The sequence below is a fragment of the Nanorana parkeri genome, unplaced genomic scaffold, assembly GCF_000935625.1.
Source record: "Nanorana parkeri isolate BGI_ZX_2015 unplaced genomic scaffold, ASM93562v1 scaffold744, whole genome shotgun sequence".
Taxonomy (NCBI): domain Eukaryota; kingdom Metazoa; phylum Chordata; class Amphibia; order Anura; family Dicroglossidae; genus Nanorana; species Nanorana parkeri.
Window position 1 is genome coordinate 167391 of NW_017307012.1, and position 25583 is coordinate 192973.

Below are 25583 nucleotides of genomic sequence, written 5' to 3' on the forward strand. Positions count from 1 at the left end.
CGGCGCGGGCGCTGCCTATCCCCGCCCCTCTCCGGGAAGAATCAGTGCAGCTGTTGCTGTGTGTGAGGCTGCGGATTCCTCCAGTCACTCCCTTCATTTCATCCGTTCTCCTCGTTCGGGCGGCTGCCTTCTCGCAGACTCCACACTTTAGTGCATTCCAGGTAACGGCGCCGTTGTGTATGATGGGGGAACTGAGGATGCTGCATCGGGGATCGCAGGGTGATTCTGGTGGAGGAGGGGGTGGTGGGGTCACCGCGCCGCAGACACCCGGGCAGGGATGTGTGCCCACGCCTTCCATCAGGAATAATGCGCTGGGGAGCGATGGATGCTCCCGGCTGCAGTCCGCATCATTGCATTGCAGCAGAATGGTGTCCCTCCTCTCCCTGTGCTCTATTCTCCTTCCCGGGGAGACCATGGCAAGGAGGGGCTGGAGGTGACCGATGGCTGGCAGTGCCCCCCCTGGGAAGAGGCTGGGGTCTGTGCTGGGTGTAATTAGAGATCTTGTAATAACGGTCCAGGCGTGGTCCTCTGTTCATGGATGGAGCTTCTGCTGTGTGATTTCTACACACTCCTCTCCATGTATGAGATCCATTCCTGATCACACTGATCATGTTTATTGATCCCCAATGTCATTGTCCATCTCCCGTCCTGCCCTATATGGATGTCGCTTTGTATGATTTTTAAAAATCATTTCTGTGTCTCTGATTTTCCTGGGCGCCGTCGTCACCCTGTTGGATAGTTGCCATGGTTTCCCTAACTGCTCCCAGTTCCATCCTGGATTTCCATGCGATGGGTTATTATTTTATTGCGATATGTGGCAATCTGAAGTTGCAGCCATTTCATCTTTGGACAAGTGGATTGCGGTGTCATTGACAGGTCTGCATGCCCTCCTGCAAGTGTCGTGGTGGCACAGGTCGGATGCCATTGGCACACCATGAGGGAGGGGCACGTTAGCCGTTCATAAAGGGTTTGTCTGGGAAAATCACCTGGGTGTCTAAAATTCAATGCAGCACAAGGTTTCCATGCGCCGCTGCTGAGGATGATGCAGCACTCTGCAGCAAACTGACAATCCCAATGTGTTCCTTGCTGCTTACATGGGCATATGCTTGTGGTGCCTGTCCTAACCCCACCCTAGGGTGGCTGGAGGAGGGGGGGGGTACTGCCTAAATGCCCCCCTCCCTGATTTACTGTTCTAATATTAAAGCTCCGAGCACTTGCTGTAATGGCAACTCTGTGTAGCATAGTGCTTGTCATGGTGCCCTGTAATGAAGGCAGTGGGGGTGGTTAATTACAGTTCTGCAGATTTAATGCGGTCAGATGGAGATAGATCCAGTTTCAAGGTCTAGAAAACTTAACCCTCCTGCAACGGTTTAATCCCAAGTTGGAACGGACAGATGAGAAATTTAGGAGCAAAGAAAACTCTATCCACAGTGGAGCCGTCGATGGCGAACAAATGTACATCAGGTCTGGACACATCGCCAGTGCTCCTTTTAAAAATGATGGCCGGTGCCAACAACCTAGCTGTTGTCAGTAGGGCTGGCCCCTAAAATAAATTCTGCTGGCTCCTGAACAGAAGCCAGGTGGCCAATGCTCCCTACAAATTGCAGCTGGTGCCTAACTTTTCAGGTTCTCTAGTTGTTAATGGAGCTGGCTCCTAAAACAATCCTGCTGGCTTTTGGATTCGGCAGACTGGTGCCTAAACAGAAGCCAGGTGGCCAATGCTCCCTATAAATTGCAGCCGGTGCCTAACTTTTGAGGTTCTCTCTCTAGTTGTCAATGGAGCTGGCTCCTAAAACAATCCTGCTGGCTTCTGTATTGGACAGACTGGTGCCTAAACAGAAGCCAGGTCGCCAATGCTCCCTATAAATTGCAGCCGGTGCCTAACTTTTGAGGTTTTCTTTAGTTGTTGTCAATGGAGCTGGCTCCTAGAAGAAAATGCTGCTGGCTCCTGGTTTGGATAGACCGGCTATATATTTGATGCTACAAGATAAAACGGATTACTGTTAATACATCAGTCCCATTTTTGGATCAGAACTAGTTTGGTATGAGTTTGCTTGTTAAAATGGTAATGATAAGCTTATGGGTGTTATGGATTTAAAGATGTGTCCGCACAGGGCTGGGTTTATAGATCTGTACCCTGTGTAATGGATCTGTATCTATCAGTGCCCCCCTTTCCCTGCATTAGACATCATTTAGAAAGTCAGATTTAGTTTACATGACCATTGACAGCATCATTCCATTAGTTTACTGTGTAGCTAGTAACATTAACTGGGCTACAAATTTCCAAGCCAGATAGTACTTAGCTGATCCATTCCTTCTGCAGATGGCTTTCCATAATAGATTTCTAGCATTAGGAAAACTCAGCACCTACTAATGGCAGCACTGGAATGCAGGGAAGTATGCTACTGTGGTGGTAGTGGATGGGTGGAATACTTCCCAGGCGTGGCCGGATGCATGGCATTCCACTAACAATGCGTTCAGATTTCTTTAAAGGACAAATTCAGGAAATATAAGTCATTAGCTCCGAATAGGAAAGTATAATGGAGTTGATAACACTTGCTCCTCTGCTTCCCATCCGCACCTTACAAAGTCCAGTTCCCCCACTACATGTGTGCCAATTTCCTGCTCAGGGCCAGAATAAGTTGTTGGTCCTATAGATGTCTTTAGGGCATTTATTGGCCAATGAGCCTGTGCAGAGTAGGGAGCACACAGATATTTAGAGCTGGCACTTTGCAGATTAAGAATTGGGAGCACAGCGCTAAATGTGATTCGCACTATATTAAGGCTGGACTAATCCCAACCGGAGCCAGGTAGCCAATGGTCCTTCATTTACAGTGGGCGCTTAACTTTTGAGGTTTTCTCTAGTTGTTGTCAATGGAGCTGGCTTCTGGATTGGACAGAGTGGCTCCTAAACAGGAGCCAGGCTGTCAATGCTCCCTATAAATTGCACCGGCACCTAACTTTTTTGAGGTTTTCTCTAGTTGTTGTTAATGGAGCTGGCTTCTGGATTGGACAGACTGGCTCCATATAAACTTGCCTATCCCCGTGTTATACCTTCCTTTATTTGGTATGGAGATGTATGCTTCCTGGACATGGCCAAGAAAAGTGCAGAAACCTTAATTGCCAGACAAGGATTTCTTGACTAGACTGCGCTAAGCCGATGGGAAGTGAAATCTGATTTCTTTGGTTTCTATGGGATTTTGACCTTTGCTCATCATCGTTGGTCTTCAGATGGTCTTACTAAGTAAACTTGATAATGGCTTTCAAAGGAGAGTATTAGAATTCCATATATCTCATCCCTGTGTCTTCTGGAAAGCAACATTTCCTGTTTGGTCGGTATCGATCATCACTCTGTTAATGCCTTCTCCTTTTTAAAAATCCATTTTGTTGCAGTCTTATTTTTTTTAATGTTTGATCTGTTTTGAGACCTGAATGTGGAGCATCTCAGCACACGTTCTATAGAACATAAAAATTAATCATCAAATATTTCACTTCAAATTCTGACAACGTGAATGATCACTATTTCTGAACTTGCAGGCCGCATAGGTATAACGTCTTGTCATTATTTGCTTTCTTTCATTGTGCTATTTTCTGATCTTTTGTTCTAGTATAAAATATATATTGAGGGCTTTTTGATGGTTAATTCCATTGATAGAGTGCTGCAGATGTTTGTGACTTTCAGAAAGGTATTTGTTTAGTTATTCCTGAATGAATACTGATTTTGGATGACATTGATGCAGAATGCCCTGCTCCAGGGGCTATATTGCATACATCTCCCGGGGAATATTGCCTGAAACCTGTCATGGTGAACATTATAATACACGAGCAGAATATGTTTATATAAGAATTCGAGGCAACAAGTAAGAAACCAGTGGGCTACCAATGACACCCAACCAACACTGTCACCTACTAAACCCAACAGGTCCAGTCCATTGTTCTTCATCTAAATACTCTGTACTCCACTGCAGCCAGAATCCAGGGAGAACCTCACAGGATCAAGATGATGAACTTCCTGAATTCTCTGCTTTGTAACTTTCCTCTCCTCTCCTCTCCTCTCCTCTCCTCTCCCCTCTCCTCTCCTCTCCCCTCCCCTCCCCTCCCCAAGAACCCCAAATCCACAACCTCAAAAAAGTAGAGTATTACATGCAATCAATAAAACAAGGATTGTACATAGAACAATATCGGACCTCTGAAAAGTACAAGCATGCATATGTACTCAGTACTTGGTTTGGGCCCCTTTTGCAGCACTTACTGCAATTACTTTTGCACGATATTCTAATTATAGGCAAAGCTTGTGTTAACCCTTGCAGAGGGGCTACCCCAGCATTACGATGGTTAGGTGCTTGTTTTGGTCTAGGTGCAAAGATAACAACGTTATACTCACCAGAACCTCATGGCCGGCTGGCTCTTACGGCTCTTCCTCCACCCAGTCTCCTCCTACGCTTCAGCAAATGCATGTTCTTCAGCGTCCTCATGTCCTCTACACTGTGTATTGGACGTGAGGACTCTGATCCTTGGACTGCTACAGCGGAGAGGGAGAGAGGATGGAAGGGCTGGTCTAACAACCAGCTGGGTCTGAGGATCAGGCAGGGGTGTGGAATTCCTATCGCCCGACGCCCGGGACATGCAGTTTCGGGCGCCGGGCGAGTAGTTTTTTTGTACACTTAGCCCCGCTCCGGACAAGCAGAGCTAAGTGTGCAGTGTGGAGCCGCCGCTCGTTTTCAAGTGATCTGATCACTTGTATGAAACGAGAGGCGGCGATTCTGTCCACACCGCTCCTCTAGCAGACCCGAAACCACGGAACATGAGCTCGCCATAGAGCAGACGAAAAACAGGTTTTTCGTCTGCTCTGTGTTAGCACTGAGACAGGGTGCGCTGTGATCACAGCGCCACCTGTCTCAGCTGTCAGGAACTACACAGAACATCAGTTCTGTGTTGGAGGGCAGGTTCCATAAAAAGAACCTGTCACCTCCAAACTATCACTTAGAGGATTTTAAATCCCTATGTGATAGGAATAAAATTAGGTGGGGGGACAAACATGGAGTCGGCTTCCCTGGCAGTCAGGAAGCCGGGTAGCATCTCATTACCCGCTGCCCGGCTTCCTTATTGCCGGGAAGCCTGCTCCATGCAAATGGAAGCACCGATACTCGGTGAGTACCGAAAGCAAAATATTGGTACTCTATACCCAAAAACCGGTATTGGTGCATCCCTAGTTTTAATTAAAACTATTTTTTTTTGTATTGGGACAAGTAGATTGTTATGAAGTACAAGTATATTTGGCCCCCGCTTTAGCCCTTGGACAAGTAGTTTTTTCAAAAATTTCCACACCCCTGTCAGGTGAGTATAACTTGTATATAGACTAAATCAAACACTTAACCCTTGCAGCACAGGGGTAGCCCCATTGCAAGGGTTAACAACATTTTGCCTGGAGTTTTTTCTTTAACCCCCAAATGTTAAAAATGTGCACAGAATATTAAAGTAAATCTGTCATGAGACGAACGTGGGGGCTGCCATTGTTGAGAATGATAAATGCCTTTGTTATGCCAGGGCTGGACAGATTCCTGGAGCCAGGTACCCAATGCTCCTTAAAAATGACCACTGGCACCTATAATGTTTGAGGTTTTCTCTAATTGTAGTCAATGGAGTCGGCTCCTGGATTGGACAGACTGGCTCCTGAATTCCATATCAATGTGTCCACCCCTGTGTTCTGCTGACCCTCTGACTTCAATGCTTTCTTTAGCTGGCCATACTCCAGTAGAATTTTGTTCAAACATTCATGTGTAAATTCAGATTTGACTGTACGATCATGGGTGTGACGAATTTGATTGCACGCCAGCGTTTTGAATTCTAATGTTCATGTTTGGGATGCACGGGCATGATGCTATGTTTATTTATGTGTTGCCGGCCGGAAAACCACATTCAGAGTAAGAATTTCATTCCTCTGGTAGAAAAACATTGTTAAATTGTCCATTCTGAAAACAATATTTTTTTACCAAAATTCTACTGGTGCATGGCCAGCTTTAGCCATTGACCCAGAACAAGTATGGAGGTCAGAAAGTCTATCTGCATACTTGTTCCGGGTCAGTGACTCAGAAGTCCAAAGAATCGGCATTAAAACCAGACAATATTTTCCCAAGGGGAGATCAGTGACCTGTATTGTCAGCCCACAACAAGGAATAAGGAGCCGTGTGCACATGTATAGCACAAATGTACTGCATATGTTTTTTGTTTTTTATTTTGCCCTGATTTATATGTTAAGCTTTGACTGGTGACTTTTTGAATCTGCATGGGATACAGTATATATTCAAATGAAACCATTCTGATGACTTTAGTAGAAGCAGCAGACATACCCCTTGATCTTATGTCCCCTGGGGTACCATTGCTTGAGAACCTCTGATCTAGGTTTTCAGGGCTTTTGACAAGGCGGAGAACCATCTTGAAATAATTAACATACATCTCGCGTTTTTGTTGTGTTTGATGTAATTGGCACTTATTAATTAGCTGCTATGCAGCCTTGTAATGAACTGAACACACTTCCATTTCTGGATTCACTTAGAAAGGCCGTCTGACTCTTAGTTTGTATTGGCAGTAGTTTTCCGTCAAATTTGGCTAAGTAAACCTTAATACAGTGAGACTGGCCTCTGGTTTCTTGTATTGGGAGCTGTGTTGGTCCCTATTGGTTTTATGTTGTTGTGACAGCTGCTAGTGACCCTGTTTCCACAAGTAGATTTCCCTTCCATGTTTACTGGGCCCAGCAGGACATTTTCCATTTCATTGTGGCTCCAATTGTATTTGTAACATCCTAATAATAAGATTTTCATTCTTGGCTCAGCTAGAGGCACGATCAGAGATATGATGTCCGCTACCATTGGTGAGTAATCGGCAGAATAAAATTGGTTTTGGCACTTTTTTGTATGTCGTAGGTCAGGGTTGGTTAGAAGCCAACGCTTCTAAAAAATTACAGCTGGCCCCTAACTTTTGAGGTTTTCTCTAGTTGATGTCAATGGAGCTGGCTTGTACATAAAATCCTGCTTGTTCCTGGATTGGACAGATTGACTCCTCAACTCCTTATTAAATTGTCCACCCCTGGAATAGCCTATTAGCTGCAAGGAGTCCAAACTGGAACACATTTACATCCAGAATGGAAACCTGTACTGAGGAAATATAGGAAGCGACCATTGCTGATGTTTCTTGCTAGCTTAAAGACTCAAAGGTAAACTTCCCAAAAAAATTAGACATGATTTGACCTCCTCAATTGTGTATCTGGGCACAATAAAAAAATAAAACTGCAATTATAGCAAAATACCTATTCTGTTAGAAATTCAGTGAGCTCCTAACTTCCTTTTTACACTGACAACACTTTGTCTGCTACACTGAAATCCCAGGCAGTGTTGTCAGTCAGTCCTGCCTTGCTCTTTTCTAATGGACTGCACAATACCTTGACCTTTACTCCATCTCGATCTATAACATAAGGGGCATATTCTGTAGTTCAGCAGAGGAGAACTCAGGAAGGGCTGATGACACTGTCTAGGATTTTAGTGTAGCAAAGGTAGAGTTGTTGGCCAACCCCTAATAATTTAGGTGTTCTAACCCCTTTATCAGGAAAGACTGCAATCGTTAAGCCTGTTCACTCTTGAGAGGGGACATGATATTAATGTACAAATTGTTTAATGGCGATGGGATAATCACCAATGAACTGCTTACTGTTAGTTCAGTCAAGAGGCCACCATCTGAAACTGGGAGAAAAAAGGTTTCATCTCAAACGGCAACAGGGATTCTTTACTGTGAGAGCTGTAAAATTGTAGGACTCCTTTCCATAGACAGTGGTATCAGCTGAGAGTATGGAATCATTCAAGAACCATCTAGATATACTTTTCCCAACGATCAAGACATACAGAGGCACACCTAATCTTACACACACACCCACATAGGTTGAACTCGATGGACCTGTGTCTTTATTCAACCTTCACAATTATGTAACAGGAAGTTAGGAGCTCACTGGATTTCTGACACTGCTTGCATTGCAGACATGCACTGAAGATGTTTTAATCTATATATTCTTTGAGATCATGTCTCCTTTTTTTGCAGTGTTTACTGCTGTGTCTATATGATTATGTGATGATGGGACTTAGTGGCAAGCTCTGATGCTACCTGGAAGTATCTGACCTTTTCCTGATTAGAACACCCGAGGATTCCATTGGCAATACCTATGGGTACCTGTACTTTGTACCTTTCAGCAGCAGGAATTCAGTATTCCTGAATGCGGCAAAGCCTTCTAACTGATCTGCTGTCAATTTCAGAATCCTCCTTTACTTGGTAACTGACAATCCGTTTGCCTGTATGCCAGGGGTGATATGGAATTCATAAGCCAGTCTGTCCAATCCAGGAGCCAGCAGGATTATTTTTAGGCGTTATCTCCATTGACAGCAAATAGGAGAAATCTCAAAAGTTGGGCGTCGGCTGTAATTTTTAAGGCGCATTGGCGGCCTGGCTCCCGGGATTTATCCAGCCCTGTTGTATATAATTACCTTTTAAGAGTATCAAATCTTTTGATCTGTTTAATCATATTCAGTATGTGAATTTAAGTGGTTTTATCAGCATATACATTCATATTTTAGTTGCTTCTATATATAGCTTATACATTTATATGATCTCTGCATGGGCATTCTGTGCTTCCAGTCACTAGTACAGTACAGTGATTGTGCGTTACTGCTCCTCCTAGATCATCTGCGGTCAGAGCTCTGTCCATAGGCTTTTGCAGATAGCAGTATGCTATATTGTGATGGCAGCCTGACACTTGTACTTGCAAGGCAGTTGATGGACCAGATGCTGCCTATGCCTGTCTTGCATAATGGGGTATTAGTATGACAGCTGTGGAAATGTTTGTCACTTGGAATGACACGTGTGAATTAGGGCTTCCATTCTATGTGCTTATCATTGCTATCTGGAATAGTTGCAATAGCAGACATTGGCATGCCATGGCTAAAGAATTTTTCAGGCTATTCGTTTGATGGGCAGCTGTCTACACAGCTCCACTGGAAAAAGCTTTACTAAGATTAGAAGCGAAGAGTCTGTATTGGCCACTGAGTGCAGAAAAGGTGTGACGGACCCATATACAGTTAAAAAGAAAAAAAAAAAGTAAAATTTTAAGATAAGAACATGAAACTCTAAGACCATCAATTGTAGTTTTATTATTAAGCAAAGTGGCAGGGTCTCTTTAACTGTAATTCTAAAATACTGACTTGAAACCAGATGAATGTCTCTAAAATAGCTAAGAATTTATAGATTGGTTTGTGGAACTTTGTTCACAAGACCCACGTATACTTTATGGGGTAGCTAAACAGGTAGCCCATCCAAAGTAGCTTCCTTTCAAGCATGCTTTGACTCATTTACTTGTGTTTTGTGAATTTCCCTTTGCGTTATTAATCTCATTAATGTTAGTGGTATTTTTACAACAGGTGAAAAGAGAAAGAGGAAAACTTGAAAGAGGGCTAGAACTCCACCTACTGGATGGAAAAAAGATTACATCATAATGTGCAATATTTTCATATTTAAAAAAAAAATAAAATAAAGGAACAAATGTTTAAAATATTTTTCTTATCCTAAATAAAAGACATTGATTGGCAGACTCACTATCGGGCTGTTTTGGTCAGATTTCTCGGTGATTTGCTATAAATGTTGCATTGTTTCAACTAAAAAAATACTTTAAAGCCCATCTCCAGCCAAACAAATAAGAAACCTTCCAGTGCTGGGGTAGCCCCACTACAAAGGTCAAGTGCTCATTTTTGTTCAGGGGTTGCAGTTACGAAGATTTAGCAACTTGATCCCTCTTTCCATCGCGGTCAGCGCTCTCCTTGACATCCCTCAATATCCTCATGTATAAAGGCTGTGACACTGCATGCGAAGCCGCGTGGAGCAAAGGGAAGCGGCAGCGTGCGGACCTTCACGTGCAGTGTGTCTTGCAATTTCCTCTCGTGTGCATCAGATGGCGAGAGCTCGCATATCTGAGCGCGCCAAAATGAGCAAAATGAATGTTCAGCAAATTGGCTCGCGCATATAAACCTGCACGTCGGGACGCAAATTCCATTGAGTTCTTATGTATGAGTGGATTGGCTGAAGATGAAGAGCTGAGCGAGGCGAGATGAAAGTCTTAAAGGTCTCTCACACTGCAAGTGAATGTTTGCGCCTCGCAGCTTCGCTTTGATCGTGGCTCTACGTGCAGTGTTTCACTGGCTTTATGCAGGTTTATGGAACTTGAATTAGATGCAATGCCGTCCGTGATCCTGCCAGAGTGAAGGGGGAGAAGAGGCTGCCAGGACCGGTCTAGCAGCCCTGAGGGAGCTGGTGGGAGGCGGGGATCAGGTTAGTAAATCTTCTTACTACAGTCCCCTAGACAGAAATGAACACTTAAACCCTTGCAGTGTGAGGGTAGCCCCACTACATGGGCACTTTTTGTTTTCCCAGAGATGAGCTTTAGGCTGGGTTCACACCTAGGCGTATCGAAAATGCGCGTTTGTCGTGCTTTTTTCCGAGGGCTACCTGGCTGTATCCCAATGGATACGCGCGGCAAATACGCCACAAAGAAGCTCCTGTACTTCTTTGGGCATAGGGCGTTTTGCAGCGTGTTCCTACGCGATGTAATACGCCCAGGTGGGAACCATGCCCATGGGCAATCATTGGTTTTCACACGTAGGAACGCGCTGTAAAACGCCCAGGTGTGAACCAGGCCTTAAATTGATTGTAGCCATATTAGTGCTCTTGCAACAACACAGTTGAGTACTGTCTTTTTTTTTATTTGCACTAACGGCTACATTTTCAGGACAAGCTTTTGTAGGTCTACCCCGGGGAAGGGGTTGGCCCCTGAAATCTTGTCTGGAAAATGTAACCGTGCAAATAAAGTACCACAAGGAAACATAAGTTTGTATATTCCCCCTCTATTATCTAAATCGGGGTAGGCAACCTTGGCACAGCCGATTTTTTTTTTTTTTTTTAGTTTCAGCACAGGGGTTGCCTACCCCTGATATAAATGCATCAACCAGAGCATCCTAGTTTAGTACAGAGGCTGGGCCAGAAGATATCTTGAGATGGTTGGATCATGCACACAACTTGGAACCATTCTCTGATGTCTGTGGCCAGCTTAAATCCATCTCCATGTGATAAGAAAACTTTTAACGTTCTTCTGTTTCATAATAGGATGTCGTCCATCACAGCTGCCGGCTCTTGTTAGAATTTTTATCTGCATTTGGGATAAGTGCCGTGAGATTAAGGAAAGGAGAATCCTCACATTTTTGTTGGGAATAATTTCCAAACACCTTGCTCCGTTCAGTAATCCACCCAGATCCCTTCTATCCCGACCACTCTCCCACACTCAGAGTGGCGTCTGTTTTATGTCAGCTGACTGCGCTTCCGCCCTGCACATTGCTGTGTAATCAGATAGCATCCGTTCTTCAGTCGTCATATTCCAAAACATCATGAGGTAATCATGTCACAGCCTCCAATGTTAGGGTAGTACTGAGTTCCCACATCTTCCCAAGTGTGTCTGTGTTACCCATATGTACACAGTATGTTGATGTTCTAGAATTCACAGCATTCTTTTTTCCAATAACAACATATTGCGTCACTGAGTTTTTTTGTTTTACTTGCTCCAGTTTAGATACTTTAGCCTCATTGTAGATCAAGGCTGGACAAATCCCAGGAGTCTCCAGTGCTGGACACATCCCAGTAGTCTCCAGTGCTTCTTAATATTACAACCGGCACCTAATGTTTGAGGTTTTCTCTAGTTGTCAATGGGGCCAGCTCCTAAAAATATCCTGCTGGCTCCTGGATTGGACAGACTGGGTCCTGGATTTCATATTCATTTATCCACCCCTGTTGTAGATAAAGTCGATCTCTCTGGTCAAAGGGTGGATGTGCTTTGTGTATGCGTAGTATAGGCATTGTAATAAGAATACATACTAGACACGTGCAGCACCAACAGTGTTAGAAACTACTGTGAGCAATATTGATATACTGCACTATTAAATTATAAACCAAAAAAGACTTGTGTACATGCACATAAAAACTCAAAATGATACCAATCACATCAAACAATGCGCCATTAAAAGTGTAAATTTGAACCTCAAAAATTCCAACTTCAAAAGATTTAAAAAAATTCTAATTGAATATATACCGTATGAGGGGAATTTATCACAACTGGAGCAGACAGGATCTGGAGCAGCTGTGCATAGCAACCAATCAGCTTCTCTTTCATTTTTAAATCTTAACTGAACAAACTGAAAGGAGAAGCCGATTGGTTGCCATGTACAGATGTTCCAGATTTTGTCTGCTTCAGTTTTGATACATTTCCCCCCAATGTGCACGTAGTAATGCTTTTTTGTTCAAACGTATCAATCGTCAATTGTTTTTGAGTTGGCTGATTTGGTAAGTTTTGATCTACTACATTATATGTTCTCACGTGCAGGGCCCTCCTACCTCCTGTACTGAAATTGTATTCTTAACTGTATTGTCTCTCTGTTTTGTTAAAGGCTGCACAAACTGTTGGCACTATATAAATCCTGTAGAATAATAATAATACTACAATTAAAGCTGTCTTGAAATACATCCCTTTTATGTAGTGAGTGCTGCCTTCTGTCTGCACATCACTTTTAACAACTTCCCAGTGTGTTTTGCTTCTCTCCCCCCGCTGCTTGATGTGATACAATCTCGATTTCTCAAGGCTACATTGCCCATCATGCATTGCTTCCAGCAAGCAATGATGATGTCACATTGCTCAGACGTTAAGTTGTAGCTCAGAAGGCAGGCCCTGTGGGTGGGGACACAAGGAAGTACATATTCAAAGGGCTGAATTGAGGAAGTGCATCCTATGGGCATCTTCTATAGGTAAGTGTACAAACTTCTAGATGGATATGGTTATTAGTAGTGGGCTAGAACTTGTGGAAATTCAATATAGTAATACTATTTGTTTAGTTTTTGAGCATATATACCCTTTAATGCAAACCTGTGCTCTGGCTACTCAGGAGCTGTAATCCTCTACCCCTCAGCTACCTTTCCTTTGCTGGGATCTGAAGAAATAACCTTCTACCTCTAGGTATGGAGGAGCATGTGACTCGCTCCATGTGACTGGATCAATCCCTACTGTCACATAGGGAGTTCATAGATCTTTGTAAATTTTAACTGCGATGTCTCATAGCTTACACAGGGCTTTCTTTCCCAGCGACAGGAAAGCAAAACAAAGGTAAGAATATGCTGCTGGGGAAAGCTAAGTTCAAGCAGCTAGAGGGCAAGATAAAAAAAAAAATAGCCCAAAAGATGATAAAATGAAAGAACAACTTTTCCTGCCATATTCACCTTCAATCCAAAGCTGCCCCCACAGTACTTTTCTGCAACCTGAGGTCCTCGGGCAGAAGAGCAGCATCATTTAACCCATTTATTAGCCGTGGATGTCATGGACCAGTCCCCATCCTGGACAGTGAAAGGAGAAGCAGCACAGTGATGAGCTCATCTGTCACTCCATTTTCTCCTCCGGTCAGCATGCTCGTTGGCTCCACATGAACTGATCCTTGTGCTTCTTCTCTCTCTAACACTCGAGCATTACATTGGAATCATTGCTATATTATTATTCCAGCTTCTCTTTCAGGTTAGGTGATGCTTTAGAAAAGCCAGCCCACCCATTAGTGATCTATTAAGTGGGAGTAGAGCAAGTCGAGTCACCCATCCACTTCTTAACTTTCTTCGGTACTTAGTGAACATTCCTGCCTGTTGGAGTTTTGGGTATTCCCGCTCCCAAATAATGTTTTAATGTGAAATAAATGAAGACATTCCAGCGGAAGATTGGGAGGTCATTAATGTGCCATAATTATACTGCCAGTATCTAACATTTATGAGCTTTCCCTGCTGCCCATAGAAGCACATTTCCTGGCTCATTACAAGGACCTTCTGGCCTGTAGATCAGATAAGCTAAGTTCCTTACTCACTAGTTAGCATTTGGTTTATATTGCATTTAAAGAGAACCTGTTCAAAGTCAAACGCCAAAGTGGGAAACCATAGGTTAAAGGTGCCACCCTCTAGGTCCTTTAGACATGGTTCTTGTCTGGCAGTTTCTAGCTTCAGTACTTGGAGTCACTAACCTGGAGCAAGTATGGAAATCAGGGATGTCAGAGTAAAGTCGGGTCTCCCAACTGCATGCTTGTTCCAGGTTACTAACTTACTGAAACTGTACTGTGAAATAAGGAGACTGCCATGACAGACTCTGTTCTGAGAATGCTGGGTACCTGGCTGCCTTCGGCCTCTGTATATATTTTTTTTACCCTGAACAAGTAAATTGGAAAGTCAAAGTGAAGCAATAGCAGAGTCAAAGCTCGGGATCTGCATACCGTATTTGCCGGCGTATAAGACGGGGTTTGAGACCCAAAAAAATCGCCCGAAAATCGGGGGTCGTCTTATACGCCGGGTATACTTCGGTATACTGTATGTAGCTTAGGTCTTATACGCCGGCAAATACGTTACTTGTGATTTAGTAGCTATAGAAGCCACTATCAGCTTGACAGTCAGGAAACTAGAGATGACTTGGCTGTTCCTGTGCCACCAGCAAGGAGTCGTTCCATCGTTGCAATGCCCTAGGAGCAGAGGAATGCTCTTTAGCAGTAGTTGTTAGTGTGACATGGCCCTAAAGCAGAGCTGGACAAATCTCAGGAGCCAGGTCGCCAGTGCTTCCTAAAATTTCCAGCTAGCGCCTAACTTTTGAGGCTTTCTAGTTGTTGTCAATGGAGCTGGCTCCTTCAAATAATCCTTCTGGCTCCTGGAATGGAGAAACTGGCTCCATATTCATTTGCCTACCCCTGCCCTAAGGGGTCATGCACATTGGGGGAGCGTGGATCTACACAGTTTAATCTGGACACCTGGTGCTCAGATGTGCATTGCAGCTAACATAGCAGCTGGTTTGAGGAATGGTCTAGTGTGAATATTCACACAAGCAGACGGTGGCAGAAGCTTTTTTTATTTCTGGTTCACATTTGCATGTTGAGGATGCACTTTGTTTCCAGGTGCCCAGGTTTACTTTATTTCCCCTCATCTTACACTTTAGTAAATCAGACCCATAGTGCTAGTTGGCCCCTCGCAGCATCTCAGCAGGCTCCGAGCCATGTCCCTGTGCTCACTGACCTGGGGAGTACGCACATTATAGCCTGTGTTCACCATGGAGGCTAATGGGGACTGTTATACACAGGCTAGCTTGTCAGGATGCATCTGTCAGGGCGCTTGTGCCTAAGCTTATGCTCCAGTTAAACGTCCTTCAGTACAATATTGAACTCCGAGATGTTGACTCAAATAGCACTGACATATCAGACCTGTAGCGGGCAGAACGCTGGTAATTGGAGATCATAGAATTGATTTCAACAGAAAATATAAGACCTTTGAGTACAGCTCCTAATATAGCACCGGAAAATGAGAGGGGATGGCGTTATGAAATTACAGGGAGATGACAGATTACTGCGAAGCAGAAAAAGAAGACTGTGTCTGTTTTGCGTTTTGTAGTGGAGCTGGAAAGAAGATGGGCACCTTGAAAGCTCTGCATTCTGCTTGGATAATCTAGCTATTTACTGCACAAAATGGTATAAAGTACACAGAACTGCAACCCCAGAATACATGTTAAATAAACAAATCAAATAACTATAGGCCGTGCTCAATGGCGATTATCCTTGAACATTTCTCCTTGGAGATACAGGTCTAAAAAAGGAGACTACTATCTCCTCTTTTAGCAGCTTCATGTTGGATCCTGGCAGATTTGCCCATACATAACTTAAAGTGACACTAAACTCAGGAGTTAAATCTTAATGTATCCAAGTACCTTTAACTATTAACAAAAATGTATCTTATTTGTGTATCACTCGGCTGTAGATCCTCAAATCGTCTCTGAATTAGTGCCGACACTGTCCTTCCTCCTGGAGGGTGGATACTTTTGGTCCCCGTGGTCCCTGTGTGTGCGTAAAGTAGCCACCGATCCAAGCTCCTGTGATGGACTACAATCATCATGTTTATTTCACTAATTTGTACAGGTATGTCCTCCCGAAACAATGTGACAGTGGACCGTCCGTTCTAATACAGTGGCTGGGCCGCAGGTGGTTAATCTGCATTTGGCCGGTGACTCAGAAGGTATTAAAACCAGATAACTTACATACTGCATTAGCAACTCCCTCTCAGTGCAGGTTTCCTTTTTGGCTCTGAAGCATGTATTAAAGAAGAACTATGGGTTTAGGGCTTTTCCCCATAGTTCTCCTTAGGGTAACGGGAGGACACAAACTAGCGTCCTCCCGTCACCCTAAGCTCGGTATACCGCAAGCTACTGCTCGCGGTATACTGAGACGCCGGAGCGGATCCCGACATCGATGTCGAGATCCGCCCAGCTGCGTGAGTGACAGCTGGCTCTGCCTATCTAGTGGCAGAGCCAGCTGTACCCGCCCCCTCCCCTGTCCGTTCCGCCAGTCAGCGCTTCTCCCAGAGAACCGTGACAGGATCGAGAAGTGAGCAAACACCGGTATGTGTTCGCTCACCTCCCGATCTACTGAGCCGACCTGTGACAGTTTCATTGTCACAGGTCGGCTAGAACTATGAGGTGAGTGAAAAGCACTCACCTCATAGTTCTCCTTTAAAGATACTGCAATATGAGTTTTTAGTGGACTGATCCCTTAATAGGTTATATTTAGTGATATATTAGTAACCTCTGTTTTAATTTGAAGATGTTTTAATATAGTAAAGTCTGGTGAACAAAATATAGAAACTAGTCGTAGTTAATATTTCGGTGGCCTGGGTACATCCATGTGAAATCCAGTCATACACTTTGCAGATCATCTGTCCTCTTTGGTGCACTTTATTGAATAAGCCAGAAATCATCTGTGTCAGACATTAGCAGGCCTGCCCGTTTATACGTCACATAGCTTACATTATTGCTGCTCAATTAGTACCATTCTGCGCACATAATTACTAACAGATATTGTTTTAGCTTCCAAATATGTTTCCTTTCTGTTTTAGGGAAACGCTGCTCAACAGCTGGGACTATCAAGTCAATGAACTGTTCTCATTAGTGACTTATTTGTATTTTTTTATTAAAATGTATCTTTTTTTTTTTTTTTTCCCGTGTGCATTTTCTGCCAGATCTTATTACGTTTAGAAAAACCAAAGAAGTAATATAGATGCTTTTTCTATATAGTGTTTTCCCGTGGGGCGACGACTACAAATCAGGGGGTACAAGGTGTGTCGGTGATAAAAACTGAATCATGTAGCTATCCCACCACACTCCTAGCCAATGTATTCCTTATGGGTGCTCAAGTAACTCTGCAGATGGCAGAGACATACATCCAAGAAGTAAATATTTCAGCAGCACACCAAGAATCTTCATCCGGTAATGTCTTTATTGCTGTCCATTCATCGTGTCAGTCAAAGCTTTGTCTGACACGATGAATGAACGTCAATATAGGCATTACTGGATGAAGATCCTTGGTGTGCTGGTGACATATTTACTTTAGTGATCAAACAGGTATATACTTTGTTTGCCTGGAAAGGGGAGCCTTTGTCTGTAAGAAACTTTGCCTGGTGGAGTTGGGGCCAAATACTTCATCTTCTTAGGGCTCTAATAACCATTGGTGTGGTCGTGATTTAGCCCTTTCCCAGGCATCTTGGGGCTCTAATAACTGGTGGTGGTCAACATTTAGCCCTTTCCCAGGCATCTTCTTGAGGCTCTAATAACCGGTGGTGTGGTCATCAATTAGCCCTTTCCCAGGCATCTTCTTGAGGCTCTAATAACTGGTGGTGTGGTCAATGTATTTTTCCTTTCCCAGGCAGACTAGCAGTGGTTTCACCTACTCAAGCATAGGTGAAATGAGTGCTGTAAACATTTGTATGATTTTGGGCCAGATGTCACTGTGATGACACTTGTTATTTCCAGTTAGCCATAGTCTGAAACGGCAGATGGCAGCAGCTTTGTCTGTGGATACCTAGTAGACCTAAAGTTTGTGGCCCTAGTTTGGTGAAGTGGCTGGATTGGATACTGTCCTCTAATACTTATCTCCTGTGCATTGTATACATGCCGTACTTGACAGTTAATAAACAACCCCACTGAGCAGAAGAAATAGAATGCCTGATTATATATGCAGCGTACCTCCTGTAGTTTTAAAAAGGATATACCAGACACTGATGGACTAAAACAGGTCAATCCCCATTTAACTTGCATAAGAACAATTGGAGATCTTCCAGAAACACAATCAGTATAATTTTGTAACCCCTTATATTAAATCAGTTCCCACTCAACTTCCTTTAGTGCCCATGTTTGTGTTTTATGTATAAGAGATGCCCTGTGTCATGTTCATAATTGCGTCTTGTGTATGAATCTGAACACCCGTATGTCTGTCAGAACATATCCTGTAAAAAGTATAATCCATAGATGTTGTTTCTAGGCCCAGTCTGCCGGTAAAGTGCAAGCATTGTTGTACCTGGCTGGATGCAGAAAGGTGTGGTTCAGTCCCTAATGACCACAATGGCCTAATGGCACAAGAAATGACAGCGTAGTAATAGACTCATTTCCTGCAAATCTGTTTTAATGCACATTGTTCGGGGTAGGGCTCAAAATAAATAGGAGCTTCTTCTAAACTAATCTCCTAGTAACAATGCTCAATATCCTCATGTTTTACAGAAAGTAAAATAATTATGTTCTGAGATGGATCAAATCCAGTCTTTTTTGCGATAATATTGATGTATATGGAACTGTAATGCCAGAATAATGTTGGTTCTTTGTGTAGAAAAATATAGAGTTAAAGGGGAACTGTAGTGTAGTGTTTTTTTTTGTTTTTTTTTAAAGGCGCATGTTAAATCATATTTAAGTAGACCCTAGTACATAGAAGAGTAGTAAATAATTAATAGCTTACGATTGATAGACTCATGGGCGTAGTGCCTTGCAATGGGCTTTTGACCAATATACAAGACGAGCCTCCCTCCAACAGGAAGGCAAATGGTGGGCAGTATGGATGAGCGCTGTCACGTCCTTTCTGTGGTTGTTCTTGGGATTGTTCAGTCGGTGGCTACGCTAGAAGTTCCATGGAGGCATGAAGAAAAAAACGTAGTTACCAAGAATGTTTTCAAGGACCTGCTGTCAATATCGGAACAAAACATTTCCTAAGAATATCGTAACATAAAGGTCCACTACTAAACATATTTTTGGGATCTGAAGGTTTAGGCTTAAATTAACAAATTACTTTATTTTACTGTAACTTATTGTTTGGGAGGGTGAGGGAAGCCAAATGGCATTATTTCTCTAAGACCACAGATAAGATGATTATACTGGTCTTAATGCCATGGTCTAAGCTGGGTGGCATCTGACTTCTTCTTGGAGCCAGCAGTATTAATTAGGAACATGTAAAAAAAAAAACTGTCAAGGTTAACATTAATTGTCCCCTACATTCTATGACAGCAGTGACCCTCCACCCCCAGGAGGTCTACTGAATACAGCCCAAACACGTGATCAAATTTCGAGTACCAACCAGAAGACTCTCCTGATATTCTAAAGCTGACACTCTTGAATTTCGGCCGATTCAAAAGAAATTGCCCTGCTGGCTCAAAAAAAGGCAACCGAGTAAGGAGCCAGGTCGAAAATTGTTGGCCAAACTGACTACAGCCAATCAGCTGCAATTACTGTTAGGTTATTCTGACATCGGCAGGTGCTGACTGTTAGGATATAATAGCCCATGGGAGGATTTCTTCCTTGATCTTTGGCGTGGATGGAGGAATCCTGTTAGATTTCTTTCCGTCAGCCTGAACAAAACAAATCAATTAGGTCAGCCAATGCTCCAAATTCCAGCTGTCATCTGTCTTTTGGGGTTTACTTTAGTTATCAATGTAGCTGGCTCCTGGATTCGACAGACAGGCTCCTGAATTGCATATGAATTTGTCCACCCCTGTATTAGCGTGTGTTTTATTTTTTTAGGCTGCTCTTGAATGAGCAGATATCTCCGAGAATGATATCTACACCTCTGAAAGTGGATTGCCATACCTCGGCGATGGGGCGTTGGTCATGTTGCATCAGCCAAAGTGAATGATCCTCTAGAGACTGACACTGATTAGCTGGCTCGGCCTTAACAGTCTGGTCTTAGCAGAGACCCATCAGATGTATGCCAAGGCACTGGTCATGTGACCGATTGCTTGGATAATCATGACTTCTTCTGAAGCTGTAGGTCTACAAATGTATCTTTGTACGTTCTCTTTTCTATGGGAAAAATAAACTTTTTATTTTTTTCTCTCTGAGCTTCTTGGTTAATTTATTTGTTAGTGAAAAAATTGCCAGATGCAGGTCTTCCATCGTAAGACTGGTGAGAGGGCTCGGGGAAGAAGTGTACGGAATACCAAGGCTTTTCTGGGATGTTTCCACAGCTGTCATCTCCTTGCTGTAAATAACAGCCATCATTGGCGTTTCAGGAGTGCAGTTCGGCATCTACAGTTTGTAGATTGAGGCTGTTAACCTTCAAGTGACCTTTCCAGGCGAAACAACATTCCCATGCAGGGCAGCCATGTCCTCCACAATAGGTGAAATATCGCAGCTGTTAACTGGAGACATTTGAATTTTTAATTAGGACGATGGCTTGTGGAATGTTCCATTTTTTTAATTGTGTGTTAGTGTTATGTTGTTGAAGCAGGCAAGGACATAATATTGATTGCAGTGTGTAAAACTGTCACTGCAAATAGTAAAAAAAAACTTCAAGCATAACTCCACGTTAGTAAAAAAAATCCTCTCCAGGTCATTTTATACACATTGCAAGCTAACTTCTCTGCTGCTGTTCTGTTGAAACGGCCCCATGTATTCCAGTTGCTTCCTGAGTTCTATGGAATGTCCCTAGTGTCGCCATGGTTACCGGGAAGGAACATTCACATTTCTTGCCAGTTTTAAAAAGTAAGATGGTTGCAGGTTGAAGCAGAACGGCCTCTTCTCTGAGAGAGCTAGAGCAGCCATTGTCAACCAGGGTGTCGTGACACTCTGGGGTGCCTTATGACCTCCTCAGGGTTGTCTCAAATTTTCAAACGGTATCATGCCTTTTTTATGTTGTAGGTGGGCTCTGGTGAAAAAGGGGCTTCTAGTGTGAGAGGGGTTGACTCTGATGTAAAGGGGACTCTGATGTAAAGGGGACTCTGATGTAAAGGGGACTCTGATGTAAAGGGGACTCTGATGTAAAGGGGACTCTGATGTAAAGGGGACTCTGATGTAAAGGGGACTCTGATGTAAAGGGGACTCTGATGTAAAGGGGACTCTGATGTAAAGGGGACTCTGATGTAAAGGGGACTCTGATGTAAAGGGGACTCTGATGTAAAGGGGACTCTGATGTAAAGGGGACTCTGATGTAAAGGGGACTCTGATGTAAAGGGGACTCTGATGTAAAGGGGACTCTGATGTAAAGGGGACTCTGATGTAAAGGGGACTCTGATGTAAAGGGGACTCTGATGTAAAGGGGACTCTGATGTAAAGGGGACTCTGATGTAAAGGGGACTCTGATGTAAAGGGGACTCTGATGTAAAGGGGACTCTGATGTAAAGGGGACTCTGATGTAAAGGGGACTCTGATGTAAAGGGGACTCTGATGTAAAGGGGACTCTGATGTAAAGGGGACTCTGATGTAAAGGGGACTCTGATGTAAAGGGGACTCTGATGTAAAGGGGACTCTGATGTAAAGGGGACTCTGATGTAAAGGGGACTCTGATGTAAAGGGGACTCTGATGTAAAGGGGACTCTGATGTAAAGGGGACTCTGATGTAAAGGGGACTCTGATGTAAAGGGGACTCTGATGTAAAGGGGACTCTGATGTAAAGGGGACTCTGATGTAAAAGGGACTCTGATGTAAAGGGGACTCTGATGTAAAGGGGACTCTGATGTAAAGGGGACTCTGATGTAAAGGGGACTCTGATGTAAAGGGGACTCTGATGTAAAAGGGACTCTGATGTAAAGGGGACTCTGATGTAAAAAGGGAGGTTCTGATGTGAAAAGGGAGGTTCTGATGTGAAAAGGGAGGTTCTGATGTGAAAAGGGAGGTTCTGATGTGAAAAGGGAGGTTCTGATGTGAAAAGGGAGGTTCTGATGTGAAAAGGGAGGTTCTGATGTCAAGAGGGGAACCCTATTGTCATGTGTTTTTTGCATGTGGCCCCCTTTAAAAATTCACACTAAAACCTCATCTCAAAAAAGGGTCTGGATTTTATTGCATTTACATTTTTAGGCCGGGTACCTGGGGATTTTTCGTACTTTTAAAGGGTGCTGCGACTAGAGCGGCACCCTTTAAAAGTATAAAACATCTTGAGGCACCCGCAGTCTAATGTAATGGATTTAAGGGGGATATCATGCAAAAACACAAATATGTGTTTCATCTTCACATTGGTTTCCTCAGTCACCCTTCATATCGGAGTCCTACCATCTCAAGATTTCGAGGTACCCCTGAGGAAGCCATGGCAAACTGGTTGAGAAAGGCTGATCTAGAGGACAGTGTTTAAAACCTGGGAATTCGTTAAAGTGAAACTGTGGAATAAGCAACCAATGTCTATATACAAGAGGCATGTGTATTCTTACTTGAATTTTGGGGTCTGTTTATATAAAATTGCATAACGTATTTGTTCTGTGCAATTAAACCATCTGTTGTGAGAATGGTGCAAAAAAGAATGTTCTTAGTGTATTTTCTCTTCTGGCCCAATGTTCTTCAACAGGTTCATTCATAAACAGGGTGAATGGGGAAAATATTGCATTATGGCCACTAGGTGGAGCTGAGGATCATGGGAAATGTTAGTATCAAGATAAAATTCAAGAGACGGCTGAAGAGAATAAGCATGTAAATGTAACTATTCCTGTAGTATCAGTGGTTACATATATATGCTCATTCCCTCCAGCAGTCTCTAGAATTATAACAGCGTTTCCTGTTAACCCCTTCGTGACTGACGACGTACAGTGTACGTCGCCAGCATCGGGGCTGTTTAAACAGACTCCCGGTGACTTTTGCCGCCGGGACTCTATTTAAACTTGTAGAGCCGACTGTCGGCTTTACAACAGAAGCGATCCTGGCGAATTACCTGTCGCCAGATCGCTTCTGCGTCTTGAAGAAGGGGCCGCCCCCGCTGTGCTTCCCGGGCTCCGTTGCCCCTCCTACGGGCCCGGGACCGGCGATCTTGGTGTCCGCGGGGAGCTGGGGAGGAGGTCGACGAACTTCCGTTCATCGATCCCCTCCCCGTTCTATGGGACCGTGAGCGATGCAGATTGCATCACTTCCGGTCCCTGGGCTGTCAGTTCTGGGCTCCTGCAGCCCAGCTATAAGCTATTGAAGTGCGATCTGCACTTCAATAGCTTATTTCCAGTGTAAAGGTGACACTGAGGGTCTTTTGGACCCCCAGCATCACCTTAAAGAGGACCTGTCACCACCATCTGCTATTACATGGGGGGGCTTGCAAGCCCCCCCATGTGATAGCAGTCAAAGTAAAGTAAAAAAAAAAAAAAAAACAGTTTTTAAAATTAAAATGAAATAAAATAAATCTAATAATAATAAAAAAAAAATTTAAAAGTCCCCCGCCCCCGCGAGCACGTGCGTCGCCACGTAAACACGCGTCGGGTGCGCCTACGTATGAAAACGACGAACCCGCTACACATGTTGGGTATCGCCGCGCACGCCGGAGTGAGAGCAATAATTCTAGGGCCAGTATTTTGGGGTATCTCTAAATTGATGACCTGTGGGGGCTTTTAAAGCGTCTTCTATGGACTTTTTGGGGTACTGGGGTTTTTCGCCGTTTTACGGATGCACACAATTTGTAACCTGGGCATGTTGGGTATCGTTTTACTCGTTGTAACCTCATCTTTTATATTTCATTAAAAAAATGGGTATTTTGTTGTGTTTTGGGGCATTTAATTAAATTTTTCACTAAATATTGGGGTTTAATAAGGAGTTGCGCTAATATTGCGCAACATAAAAATTTGCAACTACCACCATTTTATTCTATAGGGTCTTGGCATTCAGAAAATATATAATGTTGGGGGGTTTTAAGTAATTTCCAGGCCTAAAATGTGGAATATAACATGGGTACAAAAAATGAAAAAAAGGCCTCAGTCATGAAGGGGTTAAATACATTACTAGCATATTTTATTTCCTATGATCCTCAGGTCCACCTAGTGGCCATAATGCAGTATTTCCCCCATTCGCGCTGTTCTGTACGAATATGCCTATCTTCAATAGATATATAACATTCTACTTGAAGAGAAATTACACTAAGAACATTTGTTTTTCCCCCATTCTCACAAGTCAACCATTGTTAGTTGACTTGCACAGAACAAATTTTAACAGGACAAATAAGCTATGCCAACTTTTTTTTTAATCCCCTTGGTGTGCTTTGTGAATTCCTTCCAGATCTGAGTAATCCAGTGTGAAGCTTTGCCTTTGTGCAAATAACAAAGACCAGTCAGTGATGCTCTCCTTTCTTGTGCAGGGTGACTAGTCTCGTATCTGCCCCCACCCTTTAGCTTCCTTCAGCATATACCGGGTGGGCCTGCTGGCTCCTCCCACAGCTCTGCTCTCTTCAGACTATGTGCACTACAGCATTGAGGGAAAAAACTGGACGGACACGAATGTCTCACGGGTGACATTCGATCTGTACTGCCCCGATCAGGGTGGGATCCGTGCATGAATCCCCTCATCAGCCTGTGTGAAAGGGGCCTTGGCGGTTACATAACACACATTATAAAGCTCCTTGTACATGAACATCCCTCTTTGCAGCAAACCCCATAGCAATGACCTGAATTCAAGGCTAAAAGAGATGGGTATTCTGAGAAAATTGGGCCGTCGGAAGCTTTGCTCACAGATTATATGTGACAGCTAAAGCAAAGAATAATTATTACATAAGGAAAGCTTATTAGCCTTCCAGAGGGGATCATTCCCATGTGCATGGTTGCTCTCAGGCTCTCACCTGAAGGATGCGGTTTATTTCACGTGATAAAGTGAGGAACACGAGACAAGCGGTGAATTCCTCTGCTGTGTGCCAGGAAAATGCTACCGAAATCCTACTTTCCAGCGAAATAAACACTTTGCTATCTGATGAGATAACATTGCCGTGTACTCTGTCGGCCTGGTGGAATCACTGATAACCTTCCGCCTATAATTAGATGACATTCCCTGATGGAAAGCCATTGTTGGCATTGGGTAAAGGAACAAGACTTTACGCTTTTCCTGCAAATGTAGCCAGAGCCATGGCGAGGCCTGGATAAGTAGGAAAGAATGCAACTGGGAGGAGGAAGAATATTGGCAATTTGTTTTCATTGCAAACTTATACTTAGAAAATGTGGTAATAGAACACTGAAGTGGATTTATTTCAAGAGCTGGAGTAAAGAGAAGTATCTGTAATCATAAAGTACAAATAAAATGATCTCATTTCAAAAGCCAACACTTTTTAGAGTCGGTTCACGCTAGCTGCATTTGAGCTGCACTGGCTGTTTGTTCCAGCGCAGCCCCAATGCAAGACAAGGCCTTGTCGTGGATGGGCTTGGTTTATACCACGTAAAAGTAATGACAGGCTGACGGGAGCTGCAGCTGT

The 25583-nt window shown here is 43.6% G+C and overlaps 1 protein-coding gene across 2 annotated transcripts in view; it reads left to right on the forward strand.

The window, feature by feature from the left end:
• Positions 1–15: 15 nt before the first annotated feature.
• The window catches only part of SPTBN1 (spectrin beta, non-erythrocytic 1), a 175362-nt gene continuing 149794 nt past the window's right edge, over positions 16–25583 (forward strand). Inside the window, exon 1 of one of the 2 annotated variants that reach the window (XM_018564321.1) lies at positions 16–161. The gene's annotated coding sequence lies outside the window, so the exon portion shown is untranslated. The remainder of the gene's footprint in view (positions 162–25583) is intronic. The other variant, XM_018564323.1, reaches the window with a different exon arrangement.